Source organism: Gorilla gorilla, chromosome 12 (genome assembly GCF_029281585.2).
Source record: "Gorilla gorilla gorilla isolate KB3781 chromosome 12, NHGRI_mGorGor1-v2.1_pri, whole genome shotgun sequence".
NCBI lineage: Eukaryota > Metazoa > Chordata > Mammalia > Primates > Hominidae > Gorilla > Gorilla gorilla.
In genome coordinates, this window is record NC_073236.2 from 83,735,426 (window position 1) to 83,758,035 (window position 22,610).

The window sequence follows — 22,610 nt, forward strand, 5'->3', positions numbered from 1 at the left end:
TGTCACAGCCAGTTACTCGGTAACCTATAGTACAGCATTCTCTGGAGGTAATGTCTTTGTTGCTAAGCAATGAATTCAGGTAAAATGCGTTTCCCTGGTTCTTTTCGGTCCAGTTTTAGAACACAGGGTATTGGTTACATCGTCTTCTCCCACAGCCCATTCACACCTCTTTTGTTTTTCTACCCAGGCCATGAAATGAGTGCCGATAAGTTGGGACAGCCCTGTTTACTGGGACTTATCAACTGCTAATGCAGTCCAGGAGTAAGCAAATGGCTGGGCAGCAGTATTTCTTGGGATATGCTCTAAGGTAGCCACTGTCATAATGTCCCTTCCAGATCTTAGTTTGGGAATTGGCCAATATATCCATCAGATGGGCACAAAGAAGAGCAAAAACAATGGCAGGAATGTGATGAGAAGAAAGGTCAATGGATGCCTGGTGATGTGTGCCCACGTCAGTTACCAACTTTATTATTATTATTATTTAGTTTACATTTTGAAATACATACTTGCCCTCAATACTTAAGCATAAATGTTCTGTTACAGAGACCAAGAGCACTGGGTAAGAGGGGACTGTGACAGGAAAACCTCAGTTTAGTCCCCTCAGAATAGGTTTGAGCCATCTTCCTCCTCTAAGGAGTTTGCTGCAGACAACATCAACAACCAGCTTCTCAACTACATTTCTTCCTACCTTAAAATTGTGAAGCCATTATGACCTGATGTTACAGGAGATCATCTAAGGTAAGCCCCACTCACTATGTTGTTTCCCCGGCAGTGTTTCAGTAGAAGAGATAAAAGAAAAAGTGGTGTTTGGGTTCTCGGAAAAACCTATTAATTCAACTGAGCATTCTTACCACTTTCTGTGGAAAATCACGGTTCCTCAGAGCAGGGTGTGGGTTCTATCTGGGACTCTCATGTGCTGGGGCCCTGCCACCATCACTTCTTCCATGTGTGAGCCTCACATTAGCTATACCACACCAAATAGTTAGCAGGTAGACATTTTCCTCCCAAAAATGATATTCATGTTCAAAAGCGTTCACAAAGAAATTCCTTTCAATGGCAATCGCCATTAGGAAATTTTAAAGATTTCTTTTTTTCATGGTGAACCAACATATACCACAGAATATGAAAATCATGGGATACAATGTGCTTCAAGTCCAGCACAGAAGCTATGCTCTTGCTGAAGCTCTTGCTCAAGACTCCCAGCTGGCAAAAAGGGCCTCTGCCAGGCAGCCACTGCCCCACCTCACTGGGTGATGGTTAACAGCAACAGGGTCTGAAACACAACTCCACCTTTGATCTGCAACGTGGCCTTCAGCAAATTACCTGGCCTCTCTCTGCCTCAATGCCCTCATTTTTTAAAATGGGCATAAAAATAAGGTTGGTTAAAAACAGGGTTGCTATGAAATAATACATGAAATAATACATATGACCCCCTAAGTGGATAATAATTGCTAGCCTTGGTTATAGTTACGTCTCCTTTGGAGCCCACACTGTACCAAACTAAACAAACAAATGCCTGTTTAGTGTCCACTGTGGGCAAGGCTCTGCTTGTCAGTTAAAATCTTGTTAGAGTGAATGAAAATAAAACATTGAAACGAAGAGCACTTTTGGTATTCACTACTTAAGGTTCTTATATGATTTTTCTAGAGAAACAGACCTATAGAGAGTACTGGAGTTACACAGCAGAAACCTATACCGTGTGTGACATGCACCTCTACTTGCGCAGAAGTTTTTATGCCTGTATGTTTGCCCAGTGAGCCCACTGCGTTTGGAGGAGGCGTGGGCGTTTAGCTCTGCAGCTTCCCCTTGGCCCAGCGAACCACTGGCAACAACTAATGGTCAAGAAAGATGTTCAAGTTGTTGACTTAGGAAAGGATGAGGCAGAGAAAAGAAAAAAGTAAAAAGGTCAGGTTCAAAGCGTTGCCTATGGTTTTTGTCATTTTCTTGTCCGTTTCCTTTTAAATTCAAAGTGCTCAAAGTCCTTTAGGAACTCTTTCGCCATCTAGGTAAGTTGACATGCAATCTTACTCTCCCCAGTACATGGATATGAGATGATTGAGAAAATAAGCAGTGGGCTGGAGCCCCAAACTATAACAAACAAACAAAACAACGAAACATTAATATCTACAAAATTCCATGCAGGTTTTCCTAAGGCCTTCTCCCAAATCTTAATTCATGGTTTCCCTTGAAATGGCAATTTAGATAAACCAGCACTTAAATGTAAAAAGAGAAGCTCTGGGTGCTTCAATAAAAGGGACTGATAAAGAGAAGAGAGATGAGTAGTATTCCGTGCATTGAGAGGCTAAACACCCAAAGGGCTGGCCACAGCTCTAACCTGCGTTAGCAGGTTGAGCCCCTCGCAGCTCAACTCCACAGAATCCTCCGTTGGGCAGAACTTACCATAAACATGGATTAAGGACCAAGGGCCGCAAAGTGAACTCACAGACCAAAAAGACAAAAAGAATCCTCCAGCAGAACTTTTGTGAAGAAAAAAAAGGAGAAATCATAGTCTGACTTCTGAGGCTTCTGACAGTTTAACTTTAATGGACTCTGTTTATGTAAGGAGTAAAGGCTTGGGTTTAAAAGAAATGTTTTAACTTCATAAAGTAGGTTAAAGAAGCCACTACACTTCTCACTTGCATGGTAAATTTATTAGTTGACAGCTCTAAGTAGAACACAAAAGAAAATACCCTGCCACCGGAGGCTGAAGCGGGCAGATCATGAGGTCAAGAGATCGAGACCATTCTGGCCAACATGGTAAAACCCTGCCTCTACCAAAAATACAAAAATTGGCAGGGCGCGGTGGCTCTCACGTGTAATTCCAGCACTTTGGGAGGCCGAGGCAGGCGGATCACGAGGTCAGGAGATCAAGACCATCCTGGCTAACACAGTGAAACCCTGTCTCTACTAAAAATACAAAAACAAAATTAACCAGGCGTGGTGGCGGATGCCTGTGGTCCCAGCTACTAGAGAGGCTGAGGCAAGAGAATGGCGTGAACCCGGGAGGCAGAGGTTGCAGTGAGCCGAGATGGCGCCACTGCACTCCAGACTGGCAACAGAGTGAGACTCCGTCTCAAAAAAAAGAAAAAAACACAAATATCCTGCCACCTGTGTAACTCACTGAATTGTTTTGTTCTTAAACTTCGCCCTTTCTTAGATTAATAATCAGTTGTAACATAGGCTCATAAAATGAAAGTGGGTTTTCACCATCTTGTCACATCTTATATTAGCACTATCACTTTCTTATAATGATTTCCTCGTTATAACAATTTCCTCATATATTGGGATGCTCCTTTGGACAGCATTACCTCATAAAGAAGTCATTTTGATATTTCAGGAATAAAACCCCTTTGGATAGAGTCCAAGAGCCACTATCACTTTAAAACAAATGGCTCTTGGTGACAAATATTAAGACTCCTGTGTGTTTTAACTTAGGTTCTGAAGAATTAAATGTCAGAATCCTAAACTAAGACACATTTGCTTTTTTGCTATTTCCCGCCCCTGAGTATTACAAGACACAGTATTTTGACAGTGTTTTTACATTTATACTTCACACAAACAAGGTGCAATTGAACATTTTATCACCACACAAAATAAACCTAGGCAAACATCTCTTTCTTCCTGTCTTGTATGTTGTCATTTGGCCATGAGGCATCATGTTTGCCTCTTTATTCCTGTTTTGTGAGTGAGTTGTGTTTTAACTAAACTTTCTTTTTTTCCTGGAGTTAGCAGTGATCAATTAGTTGCCTCCTTACCCTGAACAATTAGAGAGGATCTCTCTCTGTGTGTATCCTTCCTACTTCCTTAGCCCAGAGCTCTCCACCACTAGAAGCAATTCTTATTTTTTTTTAATTTTGAGACAGGAGATATTGGGAACATGCAAATAGACAGTAAAAGGCCTCCCAAAAGTATGCTCTTTTTAGAATGCACTTATCATCAGCATGGTACACATCTACCTGATTATTTCTTATCTAGACAAAACTCTAGTGAGGGTTTTTTTGTTTGCTTTGGTTTGGTTTGGTTTTTTCTTTTTCTGTCTCACAAAAACCAAGTGTTCTCCAGCAATGAGGCAACGGAAAAAATCAATACTTGCCATGTACCATGTAACCAATAGAATAAGGGGAATGATTTATGTATGGTTGGATGCAGCCTGAATCAGCTGGGGCCTCGTACAGAGAGGAAGAAAAAGAGAGAGGAAGAGACACAGAGAGAGAACAAGAGAGAAAAAAAACAGGGGGAGATAGCAGGGAGCTCAACTGCAGTGATTATTTCTACGGTGTGGCCAGATTTTTTTTTTTTTTTTCTGCAGCAATAATCCCCCTTTCCGGCACTACAGGACACAGGGAAAGCCTGCAATTTATGGAATATCTGATGGCTCAGCTTTCCCCTCCTTTCCTCAGAGTCATGATGCCATGTTCACATTAAGGTGCACTGAGAAGGGGAGAATGATGTATGGCCTGCAGTCCTTCAACTTTCCAGTCATCTCCACCCTAAGAAAGGCTAGTGATGAGTCGGCAAGCATTAGTTGACAGAGAGTCAAATTATCAACAGGATTAAAAATAAATAAATAAAGTGCTCCAGCAACGCTTCCTAAGAAGACCAGCGGGAAGGGCTTACAGACGAGAACTACTCTATACCCCAGGAGTTTCTGCTGGAAATATAGTTTGGTTAACTGGAAATCCAGGGCGCTGCAGCATTTAAAGGTATTTCATCCTGAAGGTAACTTTTAGGGTAGCTGATATTCTTACTCAAAGCTTAGATATGAACTGTAGTTATGTGCTTGTGGTGGGGAGGTGGAAGTAGAAAGCCCTAAGCCCAGCTACTTCACAGCTGGATACCTGGTACTATTGTATATTGAATTCTAGTAGATGTGACTTTTAACTGGGTTAATCGTTTGCTTCAGGATGACATAATATATATGGAGATATATATATATATGTTTATTAAATAACATAATCGTTTATAAAATTCCTACTCCCTGCTTCAACCCAGGATGAACCTTGCAGGACTTGATGAGAAGCAAATTTGACTATTTCTTTGGAATATCTTTGTTTTCTGCGGTGTATTTAAATGGATCTAAATTTGTTTTCATGAGTTACCTTCTTTATACATTGTGTTTGAAAATGTGGAAAGGTTGACAGCATTTCATTTCCATCAGTCTGTTGAACAAGACTGAATGATGTCCTTTGATGAGGAACACTGATGCCATACAATTTTTTATGATCTTTTCACATTCTTTAACCCAGACACAGTACTAACACCACAGTTTGATATTCCGCTAAAATATCCTATATTCTATATATGATTCATTACACCACACAGAATCCATGGAAAGATATTTTAAAGACTGAGTATGTCAGAATAATGTCACGTCGTTAATGTTTGCTTAATTTGGAGCTGGTAGTGTTAACACCCAAAAACTGTTAAAATAGTTTTTCCCCTTTCAGTTGAAAGTGTCTACTCAACCCAATATTATCATAAACTCTCTTGACAAAATGCCGTGCAATTTTAAAAATTTGTATGTTTACCTTATATAAATAATCTTAAACTCTACTGACAAAATACCATGCTGTTTAAAATATGTAATGTTAACCCTATAAAAATTATCTTGAACTCTCTTCACAAAATGCCATGTTGGTTTTTTAATACGTACATTCAAAGTGTAGTGGCTGGCAATTTTTGGCATTTTTCCACACACATATTTATCATCTAATTTTTGCTTTCATTTATGACATAATTATTTTTGTGATTCTTACATTCTGTATTTAGCTCCTCATTTACACTGAAGAGTTTGTGGATTTATTTCATAGTTAAGTCTGCACGCATAGAATAAAAGATTAAAAATAAAGTGCAGATAGCTACAAAAATATAAAAAACTCTTCTCAGTAGTCCTTGTCTTTTAAATTGCTCGTCACACTTTAATACCATTTTTATAGGTGTCATTAAAGAGCAGTTAAGTTGAAGCTTTATTAGTTATAAATCAGTAAATACTCTCATGTCTGCACTTAAATATCTAGTCATTGAGATATTTGATCTACCTTATTCCTTACAAAATTATTTTGGCAAGATTTCTATGTAAACTTCACTAAATATATATAATTTTTTTCCTCTGAACAAAACTGAGAACAATAAAAATGTAGTCCATAAGTAAACTGTACATAATTAAATATCTTTCCATAATTATAATACAGAACTGATTATCCAAACCAGCAGAAATTATGCATAATCATTTTAAATGGGGGAGACCAGGTAGATATCTGCTGCCTCTCTCTATGTAAGGAAAGATTAGAACTGTTTTTTACATTTTGATCTTGATCATCATTCTCCCTTTCATTCTTCTATTGGCCCAAACAGGTAAAACTACAGAAACCCATTACCATCTTTATTTTTGGTTCCGCTGCCTCAGCCAAGCCATCCAGGTGAGGGTTAATAAACAGAGAAAACCTGGAGAGGTTCCAAATAAAGTGAGAACTATAAAGACAAAGGCCAACGCTGCAAACATCTCAGCCAGAAAGAACACTCTTAGCACCCTACAAGCAGGTATGTGCTTACCAGCAAACTAAAGCAAATGGAAATTAAGAAGCATGATCGCCACCAGCAAGGTGCTTGCTGAACTATAAGGTAAGTACAACTAGGACCTTATTGTAGATGTATTTTTAGAGCTATGTTGCTGCCACTTAAGAAAAACTATTATCTATAGCAGAGAAAAAGCTTAAAAGCCTGCCAAAGGCCACAGAGAGAGTTGAATGAGTCTGGCCAAGTCTATTATATTATTTGAGATGGGCCTTCCAACCACAGGTACCTGAGGGGTTAGCAAACAGAATCCTGGCCCTAACCATACCAGAATCACCCCAAACAAGTAATAAACTAACTGCAGAGAGCAGACGGGTAAACAAGAAGCTCAAGAGCTGGATTTCATTGTTAGTTAAGAGAATTTCCAACACATGTCCCTTCATTTAAAAAGTGTATTTCTACTAAATGTAAACTTCCCAAGTTCTAATTAAAGCTGGTAATGCTTCCCAGTATGAGATTAATTTCCTATCAACATCTGGAGTTAAAATTCATAGGTTCATATATTAATGGATAAAACTCATGTTGGCATCTTATGCTGTGACAGAAAAACATATCTTCTCATTGTAAGCAAGAGTCTTCAGTGAACGCCTACTATGGTTTATATTCTCCTTCATCGGTGGTTAAAATTTCACTGATGAAATACCCCTTAAAGAGAAAATCAATGTCTGAGCTTAACCACCTGCTTTGTTTTAGCACCACAAATTATTTTAAAAACTGATTAACATGAGTAACTCACTATTTAGGAAATACAGAAAATAGTGTTTCATATTGCTATCTGTCATGCGAAAAAGAAGTTAAGTTGACATACAGTCCTTTGCTCAATAATTAATTAATCCACTTAATACAAATAAATGAAAGAACTGATCAAAAAATCCACATTTTTAAAGTCTAATTTCATCTTCGTATGATGAATAAAAAATGAAAACATTCTCATGTTAGAAATAAAAATATTATTACTTTTAAATACGTCTGCTTCTATCTAAGAGACAACTTGCAGGTTCTCCATAAAGGAACTATTTCTCACTCCATTTCTTTTTTCTGCAATTAGTCTATGGCACCCAGAGCATCATGGATTAGTCTAGTTTAATCTGAACATAATCGGATAGCAAGCTTCTATTTTCTAATCTAAACAAGCTCACGTTAAAAATACATAGAACTTGGATTCTATTTAACAGAAAGGCTAAATAAGCAGAATAAAATATGACAACACATTTCTGTACTGTTAAAATATCATTACCTGTACTTTGCAGACCTTGCCAAGGCATGAAAGCACAGGCAACAGTCTACTGAAAATATGAAAAAGACGTATGTCCAGACCCACACGTCACCTGGTTCCCCTGATAGAATGAGGTTCTTTGGCCCTCGTCCTGGCTGTTTGCATTTGCATCTTTATAGATTATGAGGAGATATAGATCCTTCCGTCTCTCACAAAGCTGTCCAATTCTCATCACTACTTAGAATGGTTTTACTTTATGGGCTGCCTCATTTATGCAAGCATAATTTTCTCTCATAAGATCTAAATGAGAACACATCTTTCCTCCCTACCCCCAGGGAATAATCCAAAAGATGGGAGGTTCTTAATAGAACAATTAATTGTGATAAATTTCTGATTTTTGCTCCTTCGTCCAGGGCTATTTCCATGGCAACATCCTCTCATCCTATTGTCGGGTTGTTCTTCATTCACACAGCAGGTTAAGCCCAGGGCAGCCAGGGCAGGCTGATGGTCAGCTTTTATTTTCTCTGGCCCTTCAGCAAAGGTTAGTTGAGGTCACCAGAAGCCATAGGGTAATTACTTTTCCTCCTCAGGGTTAAAGGTACACAGATTGCTATTGGGACAACTGTATGGATGACCTTCAGCTTTTAATGTTCAATCTTCTTTTCTTTCATCAGAGAACGAATAAGTATAACAATCATGATGCAACTCTCATGCCTAAAATTCCAAGTAGAAAGCCAATTTTTATTGTGTAAAATTACTACATATTAGGATAATATACTCTTGAAATCAATTTGGAAAACCCAATGTATAAAAAGGTTTCCTATCACTTAAATTTAAAAAAAAATCCATGATAGAAAATTGCAGCTGTTCACTGGTTTTCCTGTTCAATTAATCTGATATTCATAATTTCCCAGGCTTCAATCATTTCCTGAGGGTGCGTTAAGGCTGAGAAGAAAATGGAAGCCTTCCTGGCTACACTTGGGGGTCTATTTTTTTTCCCTTCAAACACCAATTGTGGCCTTAGCCCCCTAAACTGACTAAGAGTACATTAGATTAAAATGAGTTTCCTCTCTTTGCTTCTCTATTCTCAGAGAAAGTCAGCCTCTAAAATAATTGGAGGAGGTGAGTGGAATCTTTCGAGATTAAATGCTTAAAACACATTGCCCCACTCATTTGAAGAGCCACTTTCAGATTTCAGTTCTCCATTTCAATCTGGAATTTTAAAGGAATAATTGTTATGGGTTCCAAAAATGGAGCCAGACATCGGCCAGAATGCATGTGTCATTGTTCTACCACCAGGCAAAAGACACAGCTCCCTGAACACGATGGGTTTCCTAATAGTTCATCTCAAAAAAAGATGCGCAGAAGGGAGCCTGAGCCCCTTCTGCAGGGAGGGGCAAGGGCCATCTGAAAAGGACCATCTGACCCACTCTAAAGCCTTACCTAGAGGGAACCATCCCTCCGAGTCTCTTCATCTTTATCCAAGAAATTGCCTAGATGAGGGAAATGAGAGCAGACCCTCCACAACCACCCTGAAAGAGGTGGAGACATTATTTCTGCCCACTTTGTCAGACTCACCTGTGTATGACTGGAGATCAACCAGACACTTTATTTCCCTCCAGTCCCCTGTCTCCCTCAACAGCCCTGACCCAGCTGTCTGTCCAGTGCCAACTTCACAGTCTTCATATGGAATCATCCTTCTGCCCAGGAGCTTACTGGGAACCCTCCATATCCACACCAAGGCTGCCCCTACAGATTGCTTCATCAGCTGCTCCCTCCACCTGGCTTGAACTTCACACCCCCAGCCTCGCCCCTTTGGCCACTGTGCCTTGTTCAAGCAGCCTGTAGCCCCCTCGTGTGTGATTTCCCCCTCCATGAGCTTATGCCATCCCCTCTAAATGGCAATTTTCTCTTTCAATACCTGCTTCTTCGAAAGGTTGGTTTACAATCCAGTTCCTTCAGAAATTCCTCCATTTTTATCCTCTGCTATATCTAAATTAAATAAATACATGTAATAAATATACATATGTCATATACCTGTTACATATAACATATATACATATATACACTGAAGCTATAGAAAATGCATCTAAATATCTGAATCCCATTAAATAGCAACTTTAAAGAAAAAACCCAATACCTTAAATTATTCCCATTTACAAATTCTGGGGCCTATTACAACACTACTCTTTTACATATTTTACATACAAGAACAACTTAGTATTCATTTTGGTAATTTTTTTTCACTGTATTTTTTATTGTCCTTGCTACAGCTCTACAAAGTCCTCTGTGAGCAAAATATTTTGGCATCATTGTATCATAATATTCCCAAATTGTCTCCTTTTTGTTCTCAATGACCATCAATTAGTATCTGCTGAATTATTAAGTCATGTTTAAGGAAGATAACAGAAAATAAAGTATGATCACATGCAGCTATATTTCATATTATAAGTGATTTCTGAAGTCTTCAAGACTCATAGAGTACAGTTACAGATGTGGATGGTAGGTGATGGAGATATTTGGAAAAGGAGATCAGAAACTGAAGGAGGCATATGTCAGGGTCTGGCATGTGACCTGGCTGCATATTACCAGGTGAAGAGAGGAAGATCTAGCACTGCCCACAGCTGGTTGGCAGCAATGGCCCACTGGTAAAAGAAATTGCCCTTTCCTCAATCACAGACCAAAGTCAAAGGGACCAACTGTGTCTCTGCTCAGGGTTCTCTGGCCAGGGGCATTTGATGAAGGCAGGGCTGTCAACTCTAAAAGTTGGCTCTGGTCTGGTTAGCTGGAGCTTCACAAAGTATTAGAAAGAGTGATGGACTCACACAAGGTAAACCTTAATTAAGAAAGTTATTATTTTCCTTTCTGCAAAGTTTCCCCGCTTTCCAATCTCCACCCCAATATCCCCACACGCTCCAGTTCTCCAGAGTCCCATCTCACAATGGGATTTTAATGTCAATAGGCCATATTTCCCCAGATCTGCTAGGAAAGATGCCTGGATGAAACATTTAGGCATAAGCAATGCATCTCTAACAATGGCGTTTCAGGCATTTTAATGACAGAGATATCTAGAAGTAATTATTAACATTACATTGGTGCAAAAGTAATTGCTGTTTTAGCCATTAAAAGCAATGGCAAAAATCATCTTCCTGTATTCTGCCAGATCACTCTATGAGTGCTCTTTGAGTCACCAACAAATTAAAAGCATAGTACCTGGGATGTATTAGGTCAAAGCATCTGGCAACACAACAGGTTGTATATTTTCACTCATTTCAAAGGGGACACAAACATTCTTCCTCTTTAGGCAAGAGATTCGACCACTTGCCCTTGGCTGCTTCTGTTTTTTAAAGCTCCTTTATTTTCCCTTGATATCCAGAGACACTGAGTTCTGTGTCCATAGTAAGCTTCTCTCTTTCCTATTTTGTAGTAAAAGTGTTACTGGAAGGTTTAACATGGAGGTATCTTCACAATTACAGTTGATTCTTCCTCATACTCCAGAAATAGACGTGAGTTGTCATCCCTTCTGATCATTGTCTTCGCATACAGAATGTAAGGCTCTTTCCTAAAGAGCCTGATAACCTTCTTTAGCAGTTGTTGAGTGGTTACAGAAAATGGTAGGGAAGTGGCATGGCCCACAGCATCAGGCCGCAGTGCCAAATAAGTGATAAGTGCTCAGGCACACGCCACCATGCCTGGCTAATTTTTAAAAATTTTTTGTCAAGACAGGGCCTCACTACTTTGCCCAAGTTGGTCTCAAACTCCTGGCCTCAAGCGATCCTCCTGCCTCGGCCTCCCAAAGTGTTAGGATTATAGGTGTGAACCACCTTACCCTGCCTTCATTTTTAAATAAAGATAATTCATCCAACCTCCACGATTGTTATGAGATATAAAAATAAAAATATATAAACTTAGCCAATGACTACTACAAATAGTATTATTATTTGAAATATTGCTTTTTATCCAGCTGTGATCTGGAAACTCTACATTTGTTCCAAGTTAGGATGTTATGAAGGCTATTTGAGAGATGTTGTCAGTGAAAGACCAGACGTTCTCTCCTCAGTGGCCCACGTGCAAGTCAAAGGACAGATTTTACAGAGGTCTTTCTGAGAGACCCTTCCTTCTCCCTGAAGTTCTGTGATTTTTTTCCCCATTGAAAACACCTGAAAGATTTTGGCATAATTTTCTTCATTTAAACATTTTTACCAAAAGCAAATTATGCTGACTGAATCAACAGAGAACACTGAGAGGAAATAGAAAGATACTGACCTGGGAGTCAGGAAACACATTCTAATGTCCTGGCCCTGCCACTGGGCAAATAAGTGCCTTGAGCAAGTCAGTTCACCTCACTAGATTTCTGTTTCCCCATGTGAAAAACAAGTCAGTCGAACTAGCTATCACGGTGCGTAAGGTACTTATTACACACAGGTGCTGTTCTCAGGGCATTACACATACAAACTCAAGCTCACAACAATTCTATGAGCTAGAGAGCATTTTTCACCCCCACTTTATAAATGAGGAGACTGAGGCACACAGAGGTTAAAATAGTCTTGTTCAAAATCATGTAACTGGTAAGTAGTGGAGATGAGATTTGCATCTACTGAATCTATTTCAGCATCTACACTCTTAACCACGATGGTGTGCTGCCTTTCACCAAGGGGAGTTTAGATGGTACTAAAGTCCCTTTCAGTGTTTACATTCTATGGATCTATGAGTTTAAAATAACCCCTAGAGTCTCAGATTCTATATTTTAGACCAGTGGAGCAAAGAGCTTATTAAAAAACCTGTAACTTTTGACTCACACTACCATCTTACACCAGTACCAAAAAAAAAAAAAAATGTTGCAAGTGCTTTCACAGACATGAGCACCTTAGATTGTAATTGGATCTTGTGTATGTAGGGAAGGTAATAGCACCATGCACAAGACCAGAAAAATGAGGCCCAGATTGGTCAGGACTTGACTATGTCACTCAGTAAAACTAGAGATGAGTCTTACTTCTCCAGTAAGACCAGAGGTCTGCAGGCTGGTGCTCTGGGGTCCATCCAACCTGAGTCACACATTTTTCCTAGGACTTCCTCTTGGACTCAGCAGAGACTCACTAAATTTTGAGGTGTGACAGAGAAAGGAGCCTTCCCTTCTAAGGTTCTCCTCTGTTCCCCCCTAGTCTAACCTCTCACACGGACACCAAGATGTCTGGCCTGATATTAAGGAAGTCAGCTCACACAACCCTTCAAAATTTAGAAGAAAATATATGGGGGTTGCTGCAGAATGAGCTGCCCTGTCTTTCAACTCCATTTCAGGCCTTCTAAAGTGCCATCTGACCTTGCAGCCTCTGCCAGTTCTTTTCCTCCTCCTTCCTTCACTCTTACAGGTGCCTTCTGCCCTGAACTGGGAAAAAAAAAAGAAAACTGCTCTCTCAAACATCACCTGTAACTTCCGGTTCCCAGAACCAGCTGCTTGTTCCCTGGATGCACCTGGTGCTTTCCCACCCAAGCCTCTGCTCACATACTTCCCTCCCTCTGGAACGGGCTTCCCACCATCCTACCTTCAAATCATATGCTTGTTTACAGATTTATCTCACACGTCACCTCTTCCAGGAAGTCTGTCCTACTCCTTCAAATCAGACATTATCTACGTTTTTCTTTGATCACTCACAGTACCTTTCTTGTGCCTTTCTCATGGCATGCTCAAGTTCTGCTTTTTCCTGCTGTTGGGTTTATACTTTCTTATTTCCCATCAGCTTCTTCATACCCAGACTGCTTTTTACTCCTCGGCATGCTGAGAGCAGTGCCTGGCACTGATAAATATTTCCTTGACCTTCAATTAATCTTCAATTAATCTTTTATTCTGTAGGATTCACCTTGTGAGAATATATAGCAAAGAAACGAGATCATTAGACTCTAGCATCTTTCCCAAATTTCACCAATTGTTGCAGGAGGTGGGGGGGGTAAATGTCTTAAATAAATTTCTGACTGACAGAGCTCATCCCAGAGGCGAGAACATCCTTTCTGTAACTGCCATGTAGCCTGTCTCCAAAGAGGTTTCCAAGTGTGAACACGTCAGCCCGAGACTCTGTTAATTGGATCTTCAGCTGCTCAGGGTCCTCACTGCACAGCAGCTGTTTTACTCCAGAAATGGTGAGCTGGGGATGAGGAAGCACAGGAGACAGCCTTAGGAAAATCCTCACTCTTCCAGAGAGCTCCATTTTCACTTCTGCTGGTCCTCACCATGGGAGAGTGTGGGATCAAGAGACCAAGGAAAGGCCAACTGATGTGTTTCATTCTTCTTTTTCCCCTTCCACTTTAACATATTAGAGGAGTGTTATTTGAAATTTTTACATTTACAAAGAGTTTAAGGTTAAATTATTCTGGTGGAAAAGAAAAATGCCAATCCTTTCCCCTAAAGACAGCAAAACTGGTTAGCATGAAAATGCTCCCAGGATGTTCAAGTCTTTTGGAGTTTCTCCTTACCAATAACTCTTCATGAACACCCCTCTGTGAAGTAGCTTGAAACAATGCAACTGGTGTCTGAGTGTTTTTCAAATAGGCATATGGATCTGGAGAACTGGAGCTAGAAGATGCCATCTATGAACCAGTGCTTTAGAGATTAGGCTTGGTGGAGAAGACAGCTGGGTTGCCCAAGCCTCCCTCATTGCCTGCAACAAGGCAAACACGGGCACCTTTGGGACTTAGACGTGATCTGCCAGCACAAGGGTGTCCATTGTTCACTTGGCCAAATCGGGGGCTTTGGAATGGTTAAGAAAAAAAGCAAAGCGGCCCTCCTTCTCCATCACACAGCAGTATACATCAACTTTTTAAAAATTATATCCCCCCTGCCTTGGAGTCTTTTTAGCCTTTTTTCTAATTGCTCCCCCTTGACGTTGTAATGCCACAGATACATTGTTTATATATCTGTTTATGTACTGTGACCCTTTGAAAGGCCACAAGCCATTGTCATGACTCAGATTTTTTTGCGCCTCAAACACTGATATTTGTACCCCTTCCCTACTCAGAGGTGGGCAGGGGGGCGATATGCCTCCATGAAGAATGCATGTTGCAGGCCCACCCAGAGGGTTGACAGGACACTTCCTGACCACCACCCAGGGTTTCTTTTCATCTTTTCTCTCACTCCCCTTCAGATTTGGTAGGAGCCTGTACCTTGTAGAGCACAGAGCTAGAAGGCCTAGGTTGAGCAGGTGGCTGCTCTATGGAATGCCATGGCAACATGAGAGAATCAGGGCAGAGAGACTGACAATAGTCTCAGAGAAATGGTGTGTTTCATGAAGTGAAATATTAGGTTTCACAGTAGTAAGTGTTGAGCTAATAATTATTATAAGACATGGATTTAATGGGTAAAATTTTCAGCAATAAACGTATCCAAAGAATAGCATTACAAGAGTTCAGAAATTAGATATTCCATTGCCCCTTTTACCAGCAAAAGGGTATGAAATTGGATTTTTCCTTCAATATAATTCGCTTTTCCAATATTATAATTAACTTGACAAATAGACCTCAACTTCTGCACCTTCCCTTTTGCCTGAACACTTTATAGGCACAACATAATGATTCTAGTTATTAGCTCACTTTAGGCTAAAAATAAGAGGACTAACAACACATTAACATTTCCATTATCAATCAGAAAATGGTAGGTCAGCTCCTTGAATGATATGTTGCTCAGCACATTAAATCCTTGAACTCAGCAAAAATATATAAATACTTTTGCTCCTGAAGTTATGGTTTAAGAGAGTCATGTGGCAACATAAATTGGAAATGAGGAGGACAATCAATTTGGATTAGTCTAAACGGAAGAATAATGGATTGCTAATTTTTTTTCCTCTATTTAGTATAGAAACTGAGCGCCCATGCTATCAGTTTGGTATCAAAGAGGAAGCAATGAGTATCCAATCAAAAACAAACTTCTACTTGCTTTTGTGCTGGTACCATCTGCTATACACATATCACCTTGTGACAGGGTCAATGGACATCTACCAACTGATACCGTTAAAACAGAGTGAAGAACAAAGTATTCTCCTTTCACTTGGGCACCAGAGGACCTGGTTTTTCTGCTTAAAGCTAGTGCCAATGCTGTGTTTCAGTCACTGCAGATTCCACAGATTTATCATCGATATCCTCCCACACATTCATTACTGCCAACATTTTGAAACTTCAATAGTGCCTCCATAACACTAGCTTAATAGTGTCTATAACTGGAGAAAGAATCTAAGAACTGCAGGCTAAATCCAATCATGCCCATTTGTCTCCGGCTGTTTTCCCTACAAGGGTAGTGCTGAGTAGTTGCAACAAAAACTGGCTTTTTGAACTGCCAAAATGAAAAATAATTACTGTCTGGCTCTTTACAGAAAAAGTTTTCTGACTTTGGTAACATGGATTTAAAAAATAAATAAATAAAAAGAAAAAACAAAAAAATCCTTTTCTTCTACAGTTTTCAGAGTTTTCTTAGATAGAATTGAGAGTTTAATATTATTTTTAGAGCAAAATAATATATACTTGTTTTTCTACTCCTAGGAATGAAATTTGGAAATATACACTCAGAAACGTAGTAAAAGCATTATTGATAATGATATGGATTTTATAATGGCCATCTGCTATTTTTATTAAAAAGTAATATTAAATTTTCTCTTCAAACAATAACTATGGATGTTCATTATAGAAGAGGCTGGCATTTCTCCAAAGCACAGTTTTCTTAAGCAAGGAAGCATATTCAAGAAATGGACGTAGGCCGGGCGCGGTGGCTTACTCCTGTAATCCCAGCACTTTGGGAGGCTGAGGCAGGTGGATCACGAGGTCAGGAGATTGAGACCATCCTGGCTAACAAGGTGAAACCCCATCTCTACTAAAAATACAAAAAAAAATTAGCCAGGCATGGTGGCAGGCGCCTGTAGTCCCAGCTACTCGGGAGGCTGAGGTAGGAGAATGGCGTGAACCCGGGAGGCAGAGCTTGCAGTGAGCCGAGATCGCGCCACTGCACTCCAGCCTGGGCGACAAGAGCGAGACTCTGTCTCAAAAAAAAGAAAAGGAAAGAAATGAACGTAAAATAGAATTTTCATACATGAATATAAATTTAACCCTAATATCTCAAATGACCTCTTAAAGAATAGTAAGGCAAAAAATGTAATTAGTGCTATATGGTGCCTGAATGTGATATTAGTTAAGGAGAACCAGAAATCAGAGAACATGAATATGGCAGTTAGTGATTGCTCTCACCCATATGATAGTATGTTTATATCTAAATTTTTAAAATATATCTGGCCAGGCGCTGTGGCTCACGCCCGTAATCCCAGCACTTTGGGAGGCCAAGGCGGGTGGATTGCTTGAGGCCAGGAGTTTGAGACCAGCCTGGCCAACATGGCAAAACCCTGTCTCCACTAAAAACACAAAAATTAGCCATGCCAAGGTGGCACATGCCTGTAATCCCAACTACTCGGGAGGCTGAGGCACGAGAATCGCTTGAATCCAGGAGGCAGGGATTGCAGTGAGCCATGATCATGCCATGTACTCTGGCCTGGGCAACAGAGTGAGACTCTGCCTCAAAACAAACTAAATTTTAAAAACGCATCAACATATCCAATCTACTAATGTTTATTAAATATCTACTATCAAATATAATAATGATATTAAATATAAGTAAGTATATAAAATTTCTACTATACAGTACTGAGAAATAAAGCTGTAAAACGCATAGCCCCTGCTGTCAGAGAACTTAAAATCTATTAGGTATACTAAGATTTGCAAACAGACTCCTTAAATTCTGCTTTACATAAATTTTTAAATTTCAATACATTATTGAACATATAGAGGTAAGAAAACCTTCATGCTTGATTTAGACAATTATTTGATTATTATAACTCAAACAGCATGAAAAAAGCCGACTGCATGCACCTCCCAAAAAAATTACCTTCCCTTCCCAGGTATCGCAGTGACTGAAATTCTACTGAATTTTAGGAAGTCATCCCTTTAGGTTAAACATTTCCCCAATTTCCTTCCAATACCAATGGGTCATTATTTAGATTTTCCTAGGCATATTTAACTGCTGGTATTTTAAATATAAGAATCACTTAAATAAATTACTATAACAGATTACTTTTATTTTTCTAGTAATTTTAGACCAGGCTGCCCAACATGAAGAAACCTTGTCTTTACTAAAAGTATAAAATTATCTGGGCATTGTGGCGCATGCCTGTAATCCCAGATAGTCAGGAGGGTGAGGCAGGAGGATCGCTTGAACCGGGGAGACAGAGGGTGCGGTAAGCCAAGATCACGCCATTGCACTCCAGCCTGGGCAACAAGAGCGAAATTCCATCTCAAAAACAAACCAAAAAAAAGAATTACCCCAAGATGATTTAACATGTTTTCATATCATTTGTCTGTTAGATCACTTTCCACCATGGGAAATAGTACCCCTTCCCCATGAAGGCATGAGGAATTTGGTGTGAAGGATCACTTATTGGGGACCATTAAACAAAGAAGGTTGAAATCCCACAAGATAAGTTTAAACCCCTCACAATCTATCAAGACTGCGCATGTGTAAGGAGTTAATGTTTCCAAGAAAATCGAGAGTCAACAACACAGAGAAGGTGGTCTTCTCAGTTACAGCCACACTCCTAAAAATCAATCACAGTCAATAGTCACATCGAAGTGAGATGATGGTGATAAAGGGAAAGAGAAAAAAGAGATAGATACTTCCCATAAATTCTGCGTTATTGATGACCAACCACACAGAGGCTAATGTTCACAATAAGAATGAGCATTTATAAATTCATGTGTTAAAGCCCCGTTACATTCTAATGCAAAAATAACCCTTTGTTAACTTGAGATTTTTATGTCTTGATCATAGGGAAAGCCACATGCAATTATTTACTTTCTATTTTGTTTGCTGTATTTATGTATAGTTGACCTAATACATGTCATAATACATGAATATCTTGCTGTGATTGCTTTTCCTTTCTGTCTTTCTTTGTGTGTGTTTGTGTTTAGTTCTGTGAAATTTGGTCACATGTAAAGATTCATGTACCTATCATGTAGCTATCACAATCAAGATACAGAACTGATCCATCACTACAAATAATTACCCGTTTACCCCTTTATAGTCACGCCATGTCCCTAACACCTGACAACCACTGATCTTGTCTCCATTTCTATAATTTTGTCATTTTGAGAATGCTCTATAAATGGAATCAAGAAGTACGTAAAATGGAATCATACAGCATGTATCTTTTGAAGATTCATCTATTTTTTTGAATACATATGTGGCTCATATACATACAATAACATACATATGTTTAATTGGTATATTCTTGCCTCAAGTTTTATAAAAATGTTTGAAGTTCAATTTGATCCAATCTATAAGACATTAGAGACAGCCCCGGGGGTAAGTTTGCCAGAATGCAAACTGAAGGGTGAATCATTTCATGACGACAGCATAGCTCTGTGTGTTTAAAAGGGCTCAATAGCTCTTAGGGCTGAATTCCATCTTGAAGCTCAAAAGTAGTTAATATTAGAGTATTTTGGAGCAAATCTCTGCAGCTTCAAACTGTCTTTGGGAGGTGTCACTGTAGAGAATGCACAACGGGAAGAAAGGCAGCTTTGCTCTCCAGCTGCCACGTCCACCTTGCCTTCACTCTGGTTCTCTAGCAACAGAGAAACCCCAGGAGGGATTTTGCTAGATACGATGAAGTTAAAGAGTTAATGACTCCTATCCAGACCATAAATTAACCTGTATTTTTAAAAATCTGAAGGAAGAGGTGTTCTAGAGGACTAATGAACACGTATGTCTAAAAATAACTCCTTGTTTAATTAACAGCACACTTCACAGTCACTCTAATTAAAACTGCTGGCCAGACTGAGGATAATCATCCACATCTTTCACAGGCATCATAAAGTTCAATGAAATCATGTGAGCTTTATGGGGAAATAACATGTAGGCTACTGTGGAGAAGGGTATCAGAGGGGGATATTAACTTCATTTAAGCAAGGAAGAAGCAGTAGACAGGAAGCCAAGCTGTGCAAAAGGTCAGGTGAGAAAGGGAGGGACCAAGGACAGAACCAGAGTGGCAAAAAGCTGATCTCCAGTTCCAAGTAATTTCTACAGTTGATCTATGAAGTGAGGAGGGCCCCCCACCCCCCACCCACAACAGACAGTAACCACCTCTGCCTTTGGTAGGCTAAGCCTGGAAGAAGAGTAGTCAGCTGTCTGAAATGGAAGGATTTCAGGACCTTACTCTAAATAACAACAGCCAACATATACTGAGTACTTATTTTGTGCCAGGAATTGCTAACACTTATTATTTTATGTATTACCATAAACCATCTTACAGATGACAAAACTAATGCTTATAAAAGTTTAGTTACGGCCGGGTGCAATGGCTCACGCCTGTAATCCCAGCACTTTGGGAGGCCGAGGCGGGCAGATCACATGAGGCCAGGAGTTTGAGATCAGCCTGGCCAACATGGGGAAACCCTGTCTCTACTAAAAATACAAAAATCAGCAAGACATGGTGGTGCACGTTTGTAATCTCAGCTACTTGGGAGGCTGAGGCATGAGATTCACCTGAACCTGGGAGGTGGAGGTTGTAGTGAGCCAAGATCATGTCACTGCACTCCAGCCTGGGCGACAGAGTGAGACCCTGGCTCAAAAAAAAAAAAAGTTAAGTTACCTGCCCAAGGCCCCAGAGCAAGTCAGCAGAGAAGCCAAAAAAACAGACCTAGGCAGACTGAGACACCACGCTGCCTCACTGAACAGGGACAAAACCTACTTCACAGGACCGCTGTGACAGCTCAAGAGAACCTGACACCTGCTAGGTGCTTAGGATATATTCCCCAATAATCTACCCCAATGGCCTGCATCAGACCTAATGAAACCTACCAGTGAAATCTCTTCTCTTTGGGTAAGGCTTCGTGTCTCTAAGAGAGTACTCTGAAAAATAAACAAGCCAACAAAAATACAGGCAGAACATTTTATATGCATATAATATTCCTGAAAACTTTATCAGATTTGAAGATGGAAAAATGGAATGATAGGCTGATACATTCTAAGAGCAGTTCCATTCTGAGAAAGCTAAAATGTTAGAAAATACACTTCCTGTTATGGACCTGGCCTTTGATGATTTGTTTCCTGCATTTGACACATACTTTTTAAGTTTCCAGCTTAAATCCCAGTGAATGACTGAACGAGACTAACAAATATTGCACTGAGTGACATCAAACTTTATAACACTGATATTAGCACCTTTCTCACCTCCATTCATTTTTATAACATTTGAAGTAGAAAAAGCAAAAGTCAGATACAGATTCAAACATTACCCAAATACTGACATACGAAAAGATAGTAATACTCCCATGTCTACACTGGCAAACAGTACTACTGTGAGTCGGCTTGAAATGTCTGTTCGTCGCCTTAACCCAGCATGAAAAAGGCAGTTAATGTACGCTAATGCTTAATATATGGGGAATGTGAGAAAGTCACAGGCTACATTAAGCCACTCCACCAATTACTACCTTTTGGGATTTAAATTTGTTAGGTCACAAAAGTAAGTGATTATAGGGTCCAGACAGGAATGCAAATAATATGGCAGCCTGGTACAAGGCGTGATGGGTGAGGATTATGGTGAACTGGAGCAGCACATGCCTGTCTGGAGAGGACAGCTGCTATTCAGCTAGTGGCTGCCATTAGGAAAGGTAGGGCCCAAAGACACACACCATTTCTCAGTGTGTGTGTGTATGAAATTTCCTGATGTTTAAAACTAAGTAACTAATAATTAAAAAAATAAATAAATAAACATTGTGCCAGTCAAAGAAAATACTTCTGAGGTTGGATGCAACCTGCAGACCAGGAATCTATACCCTCTGGGTAAAAGGCAGCAAAGGGTAAATTTTGATTGGCTGAAAAGAAAGTAAAGGGTCCAGGGAGTGGGAGCCTGAATAGGCAGAGTGGGCAGTGCCAGAGACACAAGTGCGAATGCGAGGATCTCCTCTCTCAGTGTCTCCAAAGAGGGGCAGAGAAGATGAAAGAAATAGAAGGTGAAGAGACAAAGGACAGGGGCTTTGCTTTCTTCACACTGTGTAAATTGTTAGCAACGGCTTGGGATGTGTAAAGGAAAACACAGAGCAAAAAGGCCTGAGATGTGCGTGAGCATGTTCAATATTGTGAGACACAAGTCAAATGAGTGTGAGTAAGCACTCACTTTTACCACCCTTGGGTGGTGAGCTGACAACAACCACAGTGGTCGATGCTTCTAGACATCATGGGCTGTGTGGTTTACAGGGATGATCACACATTTAATCTTGACAACAAAATCAAATAGTCATACTGTCCCCACTTTTCAGATAAATAAACTGAGTGTTAGAGACATTAAGTATCTTGCCCAAGGTCATAAAGCCGGTAGGTAGCAGAGAAGGCATTTAACCCCGGACTATCTGACTCCAGTGCTGAGTTCTTAACCAGTGTCCACTGTTGTGTCTCTGCTGGGCTTGATATGGGGCCACAAGTCTGAAAAATGAAGTCCTTCTGAAATGTCATGGGTGTTCAACCTCCAGGAGTTTCAAACTCTAGAGAGAGCTAAGGAAGCTCATGTTCTCCTTTTGCGGACAATGGCCTTCTATTGGTGGCAGAGTAAGGTGGTAGTGAGAACGGTGGACCAACATTCGTGTTCCATTAGCCTCCACTGCATTTTCTGTGCTGCATGTTAGCCAAGTCACCAAAGCTCTCTCTGAAGCTCTCCCGGATTCAGTTCCTCGGCTGTACAATGAGGACAATACTGCTTCAGCTGCCAAAGAAAGGAAGCCTCAAGAGGATTTCTCAAAGCCC

The 22,610-nt window shown here is 40.0% G+C and overlaps 1 long non-coding RNA gene across 1 annotated transcript in view; it reads left to right on the plus strand.

Annotated features, from left to right (window-relative positions):
- Positions 1–223: 223 nt before the first annotated feature.
- LOC134756712 (uncharacterized) overlaps positions 224–22,610 on the plus strand; it is a 90,270-nt gene continuing 67,883 nt past the window's right edge. Inside the window, exons 1-4 of the long non-coding RNA XR_010129804.1 lie at positions 224–451; positions 544–738; positions 4,310–4,703; positions 6,355–6,621. This is a non-coding gene — a long non-coding RNA (uncharacterized lncRNA). The remainder of the gene's footprint in view (positions 452–543; positions 739–4,309; positions 4,704–6,354; positions 6,622–22,610) is intronic.